Genomic DNA, 12,864 nt, shown 5'->3' with positions numbered 1-12,864 from the left:
GGGGAGTCTTATTGAATGATACTTTGAAGCACCTTTTACTACAAAGAAAGGATTGATCCTTCCGATCACTTTGAGGCATCGTTGGAGCGAGTATTCCTGAAACCTTCTAAAAGGAGAGCGGGAACTAAGAGGAGAGTGGAAACTTTCCCGGTCCCAGCTTGTCGACCGTTTAAAATTCGATTTCGAGAGACCTTTTCTCACTTAATTGGTGGATTTCATCTACTTTTCCATTTTTCTACAAAGAGTTGAGGAGCGCTAACCACAGCAGCACGCGTACTATTTTAAAAGTCAATACCGTCATGATTCTCTGGAGCGTGACAAGCAGAACCGGTGAGATCTGAGCCTGACTAGCAGAATTGGTGAGATCTGAAGTGGGATTCCAGATCGCCAGCTTCTCTCTTGCGACGCTCATCTCTGTGAAATACAAGCACGTCACGTACACTACGTGATAAGATAACGTGTTATGTGACGTGGCGGACATTTTGGAAACATTTGTTTCCATAGTTACATACAGAGGAATTCATCCGTGCCGGTGAATGTTGTATTTTCTTACAAGTGAAGCTTAGAAATAAGTGGTTTCTTACTAGCTAGTTTCGATTACATTTTTGTGAGAAGCGGATTTTCTCACGACCATTAGTTCTTATTAGTGAAATGTTTAGAATGTTTTGACAATTGTTACCATCTTGTTACCTACATCTTCTTGCAACTTTTTAATGAACATCATCTCCTGTGTTTGAATGACCACCGCCTTATTGTGTTTTAATGAACATCAGCTTTTGTTAAGAACACCTTCGTCTCCTCACAGCACTTTATCCTCTTTGAAAATAATTTGTTTTGAGTACTGTTTATTTTATTTTTAATTGTGCTCCATTTCTTCATCATCTCGTTGGTCTTTTTATCTCAATTAGCTACACAGAATTTCTCCATCCAATCTCCACCAGCCTTTTGGCCATCAGGAACTGAACCTTGTATGAAGTGGTTACACTGGAAAGCCTATTTTTTAGACTTTATTGAAAAAATAGACAAAGAAGGTAAAATGAAACCAGAAAGAAAGAAAAAAATATTTTTACATTCGATTGGTGCTGATGGTTTAAAAATCTATGATGAAATGACGAAAGCAACTGGTGGGGGTGAATCTAATGTATTTTCTGATGTTTTAAACGATTTTGATAATCACTTTTCCCCTAAGGTGTGCATAGGCATAACAAGATATAATTTCTTCCATAGAAAACAAGAACCAAGTGAGACTATTGATATTTACATTGCTGCTCTTAATAAAATAGTGGAAGACTGTATGTTTGGTCATCTTCGAGAGCAATTTATTAGGGACCAAGTTGTAATGCACACTCGTGATCCAGCAATCCTAGATAGACATTGGAATAATGAAGATGCTGATCTTAAAGATGTTTTAGCTATAGTTAGAAAGGCTGAACTTTCCAGCCGGAGTACTAAATCCATTAAAAACAAAAGTAAAGAAGTACATGAACAGGTTGTTTCTCAGGTCCAAAATAAGCCTCATTTTTAACAAAGATCTCAACTCAAAACTAAAACTTTAGATTTTAAAAAGAGTGAAAATCTTAATTGCTACAGCTGTGGCAGTGATTCTCATTTAGATAATAACAAACTATGTAATGCCATTAAGTAAACATTTTCTAATTGTCGTTTAATTGAACATTACTCTAGAGCATGTAAAAGAAAGAAAAGTAAGAAAGTTAAAGTTGTTTACGAATCTACTTCAAGTGATGATGAAAGCATTGTTAAGAAAATTATGCATTGCTCTGTTAAAGATAATTGTTGTGATACCCAGAAAGAAAAACAATTTATTTTTAACATTAATGACACTACTGACAAACAAGTTAAAAATAAGCCAATTTGTAACATGTCTATTGGGGGAGTTTCTATTGATATATATGCGGATTATGGTTCCACCCATACAATAGTTAGTGAAGATGTGTGGAATTCGAAGTTTTTGCAGTATTTAGGCGATAAACTTTACACCCCCAATATTTCCCCTGAAGGCTGTTCTGGAGAAAAGATAGACATGATTGGTTTTAGACCCCTCAACTCTAGGTTTAAAGGAAGAGAATCCCTAGGAAAAGGATATGTTGCTATACATGGACCTTCTGTACTTGGATGGAAGGATCAAGGAAAACTTAACATCATTTTAGATCCCAATAGTCCAGAGCCTGTGCTTGTTGTTGATGATAGTAGTGAAATTGGGAATACTATGTTATCCAAATTTTCAAAGGTTTTCTGTGGGTTTTAAAGGTTTTGTACACCATATAGTTTTAAAGAGTAATGCCAATCCTAAAATTCACAAAGCGAGAGAGATTCCTATTTTGATACGTAGTGAAGTGGAAAAAGAATGAGATGAACTTGTTAAAGAAGACGTTATAGAGCCAATTGAATCCTCTGAATGGATTTCTCCTATTGTCATTGCCAGATGGTCCAATGGCAAAATTCGCCTCTGTATTGACCTTTGCCATCTCAATGATAAATAATATAGTGATAGATAAGTTTCCCTTACCCAAAATTTCAGAAATGTTGTCTTTAGTGAACGGTGCCATGTTTTTCTCTACGATTGATTTGCCGGCGGCGTATACCCATATTTTACTTGATGAGGAGAGTAAACACCTTACTGCATTTATTACACCTATGGGATGCTTCAAATATAAAAGAATGGCTTTTGGTTTGGCATCAGCCGCTGCCACTTTTCAGCGGCTTATGCAGCATCTCTTTGGCAAGCATCCCAAGGTGAGATTTTGTCAAGATGATATCCTTATTTTTGGGAACATAAAATTGAGCATGATGCTGTTTTGGAAGAAGTATTGAGTATTTTGGAGGAAAAGGGCCTGACAGTGGAACACTCAAAATGTACATTTTCTGTGAAATCCGTAGCTTATCTTGGTCATGTTTTATGTGCTGATGGTGTGGCTACAAAATCTAAATTAGGAGATGCCCCTCCACCGTCCAACAAGGATGAAGTAAGATCATTCCTGGGTATGGTGGAATTCAACGGCAAGTTTGTAGAAGGTTTTTCCAGCAAGGTTTATAACATCAGACAACTACTTAAAAGCTACGTTAGATTTGTTTGGTCCGATGTATGTAAGAATGAATTTAACACCATCAAGGAAGCCATCATTCATGCCCTTTGTTGTGCCCTTTTAACGTGGATAATAATTCCATAGTCACAGTTGACGCTAGCAATAAGGGTTTAGGAGTTATCCTTTCTCAAATTAATGAATGTCGAAAAGAATGTATAGTTGCATATGTGTCTAGGGCACTTTCTTCTCCAGTTTGCAAATTTTCTGTCATTGAAAAAGAAACCTTAGCAGTGGTTTAGGCTTTAGAACACTTCCGGATTTTTGCATGGGGCAAAGAATGCATAGTCAGATCTTATCATAAGCACCTAATCAAACTCCTTACTACTGAAGGGCTATTTAAAGCCTCAGCCAGGATAGCCAGTATGTCAATGCGTCTACAAGATTTTATTTACAAGATAGAGTATGTTCCCTGCAAAAGCAATGTTTTCGCTGATTTTCTTTCTCGTATGCTTTTAGACTTACAAGAATGTAATGTGAATGAATGGGATTCTTTACAAGTTGCTCTTATCCATGATGAGAGTCCTTTTTGTGTTGAAAAGAAAAAATGGAGTGAAGAATACCTGACTGAAAGTGATTTCGTGTCTCTTACTTCTCTCCTTCGCAAGGTATGGCCAGAAAAATCCAAAGTAACTCCAAGTCTTAAACCATTCTGGGAGGTAAGAAACAAGTTATCTGTTACTGATGGTACTGTTTTTCGTGGGTATAAAGCTATTCCCCCCACGTCAGTAAGAAATTCTATTTTAAACTTATGTCACAAGGATCATTGTGGCATAGTGAAAACCCAACAGAATGTTAAAAAATGGTACTGGTGGCCAGGAGTTGATCTCAATGCTGAAAGAATTGTGCAAGATTGTGTTATTTGTGCTAACTCAGACAAAGCGCTTAAAACCTTGAGACCTGACATGTGTGAACCCATCATTCCTGATGGTCCGTGGCATACGGTTGCTATAGACATCATGGGTCCTATTGGTATCAATGCCAAATATATAATATCCATCATTGATACTTTTTAAAGATGGCTGACCATTGCTATTGTGGAGAAAATTGACTCAGCAGCTGTTTCGAAATTTATTGACAAAGTTTTCATTGAAGAGGGTCTTCCTGTTCAAATTATTAGCGATAATGGAGTACAATTCGTTTCCAAAAGAGCAAAAACATATTTTGAGAGGGTTGGTGTGAAACACAGGACCACTTCATTGTACAATCCAAGTGAAAATGGCATGTGTGAGAGATTCAATACAGTTTTGAAAAATGCCATTCAAATTGCGGTTATGAAAGGGGAGGATTGGAAACTTCAAGTGTATAAAGCTGTTTGGACTTACAGAACCAATAGCCGTGAAGCTTTAAAAATGTCCCCTTTTGAAATTATGAGAGGCCGCACAGCCAGAACTAAATGTAACCCTGATTGGTTACACAAAAGTTCTAGTCTTGATATTTGCACGAATTCTATTAAAAATAACATACTTGAAAAACATTTACAGTACAAACGCATTTTTGATAATACATTTGGTGCACGTTTGGCAGACATTGAAGCAGGAATGTGGGTCAAGGTTAAAAAACCTTGGAAAGTTTGCAAAGGTGAATCTCAATTTTCTGATCCCTTGTTGATTAAAAAAGTTTTACGAAATGCCGTCTGTAAGAGGGCGGGTTTGATAAACAGGCGTGGAGGCGGTAGGGGTGGTTTAAAGGAAGAAGGTTTATTGAAAACAAATGACGATGTGACGGGGATTTGTAAAGGCTCTTCAAACTTTTCTTCTTCTTCTGATGTCTCCGGGGAAGTGTCAGGTGATGAAGGGTCTCGTGTGGTCTTTGCCTTGTCTTCAGGACGTGGTTGGTCTCCCCGGTGGCTCACAGGAGAAGGGAGGAATAAATGAGGGGACCGTGAGAATGACAATAATAATCTAGAGAGGAGATATTTCGCTTCACCACACCTTTAGTGTTTAGTGCCAGTAGGAAAGTGACGGAGTACGCAATCAATAGAAAAAAGTCTGAGGTAGATTTAGGTTTAGGTAGTAAGGGATATGGGGCAAAAGTTTATAGTGCCTAGGATAGAACATTAGGAGTGCTCACAGTGCCTAGGGCAAAACGATAGGAGTGCTCACAGTGCCTAGGGCAAAACGATAGGAGTGCTCACAGTGCTTACAGTTTTCACGTTATGAAGAAAAATATAACAGCAGTGCGCCGTACATTTAACCAGCCTAAGTTGCAGGTCGTGGTCCGAGTATGTCACAAGATACACAACGCGCGCCGACACCGATAAACAAACAATCCCTCCCCGTATCTTTCCCACCCGCTACCCGCTACAATTCCCTAGAGCCGATGTCACTCACCGACCCCGCCGTAACTCTATCTAGAGTCACGGCCGCTCTCCAGCATCCACCGGACACCACCAGTCCTCACACCAGCTGTCTTCGTCGACGTCCTGTTCGGGGGTTGTCTGGGTCTCCTCGGGTCCCGCGTCTTTCTGAACCGGGTCCGCGCCGTCTTCAAGGGCTCCTGCCTCCTCTACGGGTCCCGCGTCTTCTTTCTCCGTCTCCATCTGTGAACTCCTTCCTCCGTCTTCAGCGTGGACAACCGTTTTCTCTGCCCTCGCCTCTTTGTAGGCGTCTCCCATTCGTCCTGCCGTACTGTGTCCGGGTTGTTCCTCCTCCTCTTCCGGGTTACCACCTTCACCACGTCCGAGTGCCTGAGGAGAGACAGCAAAGGAGCGTGGTTGTTGCAGTCCGACTTTAGGGCAGCGCAAGGTACAGTTCTCGTCTATTCCGGTCTCCTCCTCACATCCCCTTTCCCTTGCTGTCCTTCTTCTAGAGTCTGTACTTTGGGGATATCTGGACAGGTAGTCGGCGTTGCCTTGTTCTTTTCCTTTTCTATGTTTAGTATGGAAGCTATATGGTTGTAAGGACAGAAACCATTTAAGTACCCTTTCGTTATGGCCTTTATTTCTTGCTAGCCATTCTAGGGGGGCATGGTCAGTAAAAAGAGTAAACTCCCTCCCTTCCAGATAGTATCTCAAGGAGTCAATGGCCCACTTGATGGCCAGGGCCTCTTTTTCAATAGTCGCAGAGTTTTTCTCTCGTGGAAACAGTTTGCGACTAATGTATAAGATTGGTTTCTCCCCTTGTTGTGTTTCCTGTGATAGAACTGCTCACAGGCCTTGGTCAGAGGCATCTGTCTGCAAGATGAAGGGCCGGGTGTAATCGGGACTTATCAAAACAGTATCTGACGTTAGAGAATGTTTTAAAGTGTCGAAAGATCTTACTACCTCAGCAGGAGGGGATTTCAAGATTGTTTCTGTTTGACTGTTTTTTTGTAGGAGGTCAGTTAGGGGGGCAACCAAGTGAGAAAAATTAGGGATGAACCTTCTATAGTACCCTAATAACCCCAAAAAAGCTCTCAAATCCTTTTTGTTTCTGGGCATTGGAATTTGTGAAATGGCTGTCAGTTTAGATGTCTGAGGTCTTATCACTCCCTCCCCTAACAGGTACCCTAGGTACTTCACTGTCTGTGCAGCCAAATGACTTTTGGCGGGATTTATTCTTAATCCATATGACCCCAAAGTCTGTACGACTTGAGAAAGATGTGATAGATGCTGGTCCCAGCTATCGCTATATATCACGATGTCATCGATATAAGCCCCAGCGTAATTGCTATGGGGTCTCAATACTATGTTCATGGCTCTCTGAAATGTGGCCGGGGCCCCATGTAAGCCGAATGGCATTACCTTGAATTGATATAACCCATCAGGGGTAGAAAAAGCAGTTTTTTCTCTGTCTTCCTTCTTGAGAGGTATTTGCCAGTACCCCTTACATAAATCTAGGGTACTAATGTACTTGCCTCTCCCTATCCTTTCTACCATTTCGTCCACCCGAGGAAGGGGGTAGGTATCAAAATCTGAAATCTTATTTACTTCGCGAAAATCTATGCAAAATCTGACTGAACCATCCGGTTTGGGTACAAGCACAATGGGCGAATTCCATTCGCTCCTAGATGGTTCAATAATATCCATCTGTAACATGTTTTGTATCTCTTCTCGTATCACTTGTCGGCGCGCTTCTGGGATACGATATGGTCTTAATTTGACTCTTTTCCCCGGTGGAGTTTTAATGATGTGTTCAATAAGAGTAACCCTCCCAGGATGGGTAGAAAAGACATGGGACAAAGACTGCAACTTCTGAATCAACTCTTCTTTCTGAGGAACTGGTAGTTCGGTATCAATGCTCTGTTGGAACAAAGGAACTGGGGATTCTACCACATTCACTGTTGCCGGTGCCGGTCCTTCCCATTTTTTAAGCAAATTGATGTGGTAGATTTGGGTTACATGTTTGTCAGCATCAGTTTCAATGTGGTAGGTAACTGGAGTGACCTGTGCAATGACTTTATAAGGTCCTTGCCATTGTCCCAACAACCTTTGGTCTGAGGTAGCCATCATGAGTAAAACAAGGTCTCCTATCTGGAATGATCTATTCTTAGTCCCTTTGTCATATTGACCCTTTTGGTTACTCTGGGCGTTTTCCAGGTTAGTTCGTACAATATCTCGAATTTGTCTCAAATGCGTTTTTAAGTTTGAGACATATTCCGGGAGAGGTTTCGTATTGTCAGGTACATCCTCCCATTGTTCTTGAGCCATGTCAAGTAAGGTGCAGGGTTTATGTCCATATAATGACTCGAAAGGAGAATATCCAGTACTTTTGTGCACCTTACACCTAATGGAGAAGAGAGCTAGAGGGAGAATATCTTCCCACTTCCGTGCTCCTAACGCCAGTAGTTTTTTTAACGTGGTCTTAATGGTGGCATTGTATCTTTCCACTTAGCCATCTGTCTGGGGGTGATAGGCTGCTGTTTTTATTTGTTTCACGCCCAACTGGGTACAAATGTCTCGCATCATCTTGGAAACAAAAGGGGTTCCCTGGTCCGTCAGGATCTCTTTGGGGAATCCTACTCTAGAAAAAATTCCAATCATAGCTTTTGATATGTTGGTAGTGTCTGGACGGCGAAGGGGTACTGCTTCGGGAAATTGCGTAGCATAATCAACAAGCACCAGAACATAGCGACAACCACTACGTGATGGTAGCAAGGGTCCTATTATGTCCATGCCCACTCGACTGAATGGTTCATCAATAATAGGGAGGGGACGCAGTGGTACTCTAGGGGGTTGATATCGGCTATGTTTCTGTCAAATCGGGCACTCCCTACAATATTGTTTCACCTGCTGGTATATTCCTGGCCAATAAAACCTCTCTAGAATGGTTTTCTCCGTTTTATCTGCCCCAAAATGACCCCCTAAAAGATGACTATGAGCTAGATATAACACTTTGTCTCAAACTGCTTGGGGATTAGCAACTGGGCTTTCTGATTAGGTCCTCCTTTTCTATATAACTAACACCTGTTTACAAAGAAGTAAGGACATACGTGTTGTGGTTCTTCGTTTTCATGAGCTTTACTCCATGCTTCTTGGAGTATAAGGTCCTCTCTTTGGGCAGCATGAAAATTCCTGTCTGTTTCCCAGGGATTCTCTTCGGGTATGATAGGCATAACCATAGGTTCTCTCCCTTTTTCCGCCCTTCTTTGCCTTCTACTTTTCTTTGGTTTGGATGAAGGCCATTCTTTCCCTGTGTCAGCGGAAAAAGGTGCGGTAGACAGCCAGTCTTCTTCGGGTACAGGAGCATTTTGCAATAGCTGGGTCAACTTGGGATAATCCTTTCCTAAGATTACTTGTTCTGGTAATCGTGGTATAAGGCCTACAGTCATAGACATACCATCATCATGAGAATGTTGGATCTGCACTTGAGCAGTGGGGTAGGGTTTCGTGTCTCCGTGAACACATTTAATGGCCACCATTCCATCTATAGGTCCTAGCTTTTTACCCAGGTCTTGAGGCCTGACTACGCTATGTAAATAACCCGTGTCAGCCAAAGCAGTTAAAGGTTGTCCGTTTACTGAAACCGTACACCTATATGGGGGTGGCTTCTTTTCGGTAGGGGAACAGTAGTAATTACGGGCCATCCCGATCTCCATGGGTTCCTCTTTCTGGGTACAGAACCTAGCTATATGTCCCATCCCTCCACACTGAAAACATTGTGGGCCTGCAGAAGGTGGACGTGGAGGAAAAGGAGTACTAATAGATGGAGCGTTTGGCATGAAAGTCAGGGATTCAGGTTTCTTTACTAGTGGCGGTCGGGGATGTCTAGCTCCCGTATGGCCTCCTGTTTTCCCTGTGGACTCGTCTTTTCCTTTTTGAAAATCTAAAGCTCTATGGTAGGCACTAGCTATCTCAACAGCGGTTTCCAGAGTAAGGTTTGCCTGCTGTCGCACCCATCTTTGAATTGGGGGTGTAGAGAGGTCAGATATTGTTCTAGATAGATCTTGGCCATAATTCCATCCTTATCCGTAGTAGCAGGTTTAAGCCACCGATCTGTCATATCTTTTACTCTGAAGTATAAGGCACGTGGGGTTTCTTGAGGTCCTTCTTTCATTTGCCTTAACTTCACCCTATAATTTTCCTCATCTATTCCTAGTCTCTCCAGGATACACCTCTTAATGTCAGCATAGGGGACTGCTCCTTGTAGAGTCGCTGCTTGGTATGCGGCCTGTAAGTCGCCAGATAACAAAGGTCCCAAATATTGGCCCCATTTCTCGGCCGGCCAGGATGCTGCAGTTGCCATTCTCTCAAAATTATTAAAGAAAAAATCAGGGTCTTCTCCTGCCACGTATCGTTGCACTACTACGGAAGGAAAAGTGGTAGGACCTCTTTGTTGTCCTAGTACTTCAGTAAGTTTGCCCATAGCTGCTTCGAGTTTTTGTCCTTGTCCGGAAATGACCTTTTGGATCTTGTCCCGGTCTTCTTCCACAACATTCAGAAACCGTTCCATAATTTTCCCCAGGTGTTCTTGATTTTCGGCCATCTTAGCCATGGCAGCCTCCATCTTGCCTTGTGATCCCACTTCTGACACCACTTGTAAGAGGGCGGGTTTGATAAACAGGCGTGGAGGCGGTAGTGGTGGTTTAAAGGAAGAAGGTTTATTGAAAACAAATGACGATGTGACGGGGATTTGTTAAGGCTCTTCAAACTTTTCTTCTTCTTCTGATGTCTCCGGGGAAGTGTCAGGTGATGAAGGGTCTCGTGTGGTCTTCGCCTTGTCTTCAGGACGTGGTTGGTCTCCCCGGTGGCTCATAAGAGAAGGGAGGAATAAATGAGGGGACCGTGAGAATGACAATAATAATCTAGAGAGGAGATATTTCCCTTCACCACACCTTTAGTGTTTAGTGCCAGTAGGAAAGTGACGGAGTACGCAATCAATAGGAAAAAGTCTGAGGTAGATTTAGGTTTAGGTAGTAAGGGATATGGGGCAAAAGTTTATAGTGCCTAGGATAGAACGTTAGGAGTGCTCACAGTGCCTTGGGCAAAACGATAGGAGTGCTCACAGTGCCTAGGGCAAAACGATAGGAGTGCTCACAGTGCTTACAGTTTGCACGTTATGAAGAAAAATATAACAGCAGTGCGCCGTACATTTAACCAGCCTAAGTTGCAGGTCGTGGTCCGAGTATGTCACAAGATACACAACGCGGACCGACACCGATAAACAAACAATCCCTCCCCGTATCTTTCCCACCCGCTACCCGCTACAGTTCCCTAGAGCCGATGTCACTCACCGACCCCGCCGTAACTCTTCCTAGAGTCACGGCCGCTCTCCAGCATCCACCGGACACCACCAGTCCTCACACCAGCTGTCTTCGTCGACGTCCTGTTCGGGGGTTGTCTGGGTCTCCTCGGGTCCTGCGTCTTCCTGAACCGGGTCCGCGCCGTCTTCAAGGGCTCCTGCCTCCTCTACGGGTCCCGCGTCTTCTTTCTCCGTCTCCGTCTGTGAACTCCTTCCTCCGTCTTCAGCGTGGACGACCGTTTTCTCCGCCCTCGCCTCTTTGTAGGCGTCTCCCATTCGTCCTGCCGTACTGTGTCCGGGTTGTTCCTCCTCCTCTTCCGGGTTACCACCTTCACCACGTCCGAGTGCCTGAGGAGAGACAGCAAAGGAGCGTGGTTGTTGCAGTCCGACTTTAGGGCAGCGCAAGGTACAGTTCTCGTCTATTCCGGTCTCCTCCTCACACCGTCCTTTTGAGTGATGGTAAGGTTTGAAATAGTAGAAGAATTGCTATTTACAGAGGAAAACATGATTTAGTTATTCCTACTCCTTCATTTCCTTGTGGGACCTTTGATGATATTGAGAATCAAACCATTTCCTCCGATTTTGATGAGTCTAATATTCAGAAAGATTGTGTTCGTAATTCCAATTTTGATCAAATTGTTGAGAAGGAACAAGATGGTGTTTTATCGTCTGGAACAGTTGTAACTTCGGAAACTGAAAATGTAAACTCAACACTGGTAAATGAAAATGTTGTAACTTCAGAAACTGAAAATGTAAACCCAACATCTATAAATGAAAATGTTGGAACATCTAGGAATGGTAATATTGAACTTGTTAAGAATTTTGATTCTGTTGAACCAGTTACTAATGATAATTTTGCAAGGAAAAGAGTACACTTTAAACCCAAGTGGTTGGAGGATTTTATATGTTGTTTTTTAATGTACTTGTTTTTTTTCTTTTCTGTTTCTTTTGTTTTATTTTTTTTCCCTTAAGATTAGATGTGTCATGTTTAATTATCTTACAGGAATGTTTTCTTTTAACCCTCTTGTTCCTCAAGCGTTCCATGCAATGTTCTGTATTCCTTGCAGAGAACAGTGCCAGTTACTGAGGAAGACCTGTGCAGGCTGCGCCCTGCCTTGCTCCTGTGTTCCTTTTACAATAAACGATTTTACTTTACTAATTACGTTTATTGGACTTTACACAGGTCCTTCCTATTATTCAATTTACTGGCACTGAATTTACTGCCCGAGGAAGAGCAGAAGGCGGAGCCAACCTTTCCAAGTTTCGTACTCGTGACCTCCACATCACAGATGTCAGCAATGCCCGCTTTCCCGAGGCCAAAGTTCACTTCAGCTAAAAGAATCTGTATGCAGAGTGCCAAGAAGACCATATGAGGGTGACAGACACTAGGCATGACACCATCCCATGCTGACCCTTACTTCTCTCAGTACGTTCAAATACTCGCCCTGTACTGCCATTTCCATGTCTCCATTTAACAGCATTACACCAGTGATAGCAATATTTTACACAAAACTCGCTACTGGGCAATATTTTACACAAAAACTCACCGCTGGGCGGGAAGGGCAGACACACCAATAAAGTCACATAGGCTAACAGCCTCAAATTCGAGCCCGGCTTCTACAGTGCCTCTCTGTGTGATTCTAGGCCAACCGCCAGCTTTCTTCCTGTGCCTCTATGATGATTGTACAGAACAGATGAAAAAAGCATTGGCAAAGCCAATAGGTCCTGCCTTTTGGCTTTGCCCATAATTTTCGCTGACTCTGTTCAGCATTTTAAAGAAAAATGGTGTGCCGCATTTCGGAGGAGGGGGGAGCACCTCATGGGCTGCCGCAAGTGGGGAGGGAGGCTGGAAGAAAGGGAATGCAGACAATGGGAGGGGCCGGGAGCAAAGGGTAATTAGACAACGGGAGGGGGCTGGAGCATGATGAACATGGACAACATGAGGGGGTTACCTCAAGGGCTCCTGCAAGTGGGGTGGGGGGCAGGAACAAAGGGAATGTGGACAACGAGAGGTGGGGCAGGAGCATGGTTAACACAGGACAACAGGAGGGGGGGCAGGGGCAAAGCAACAGGAAATTAAACAAGCGGCCACCATTGTCCCG

The 12,864-nt window shown here is 42.9% G+C and overlaps 1 long non-coding RNA gene across 1 annotated transcript; it reads left to right on the top strand.

Annotated features, from left to right (window-relative positions):
- Positions 1 to 913: 913 nt before the first annotated feature.
- Positions 914 to 12,632, top strand: LOC144767077 (uncharacterized). Its single transcript, XR_013598054.1, has 3 exons — positions 914 to 1,031; positions 3,710 to 3,760; positions 11,946 to 12,632. It is a non-coding gene; the product is annotated as an uncharacterized LOC144767077 (long non-coding RNA).
- The last annotated feature ends 232 nt before the right edge of the window (positions 12,633 to 12,864 follow it).

Source organism: Lissotriton helveticus, chromosome 7 (assembly GCF_964261635.1).
Source record: "Lissotriton helveticus chromosome 7, aLisHel1.1, whole genome shotgun sequence".
In the NCBI taxonomy this organism is placed as follows: domain Eukaryota; kingdom Metazoa; phylum Chordata; class Amphibia; order Caudata; family Salamandridae; genus Lissotriton; species Lissotriton helveticus.
The sequence above is the reverse complement of the archived record's forward strand: the minus strand, read 5'-3'. Positions and strand labels throughout refer to the sequence as shown.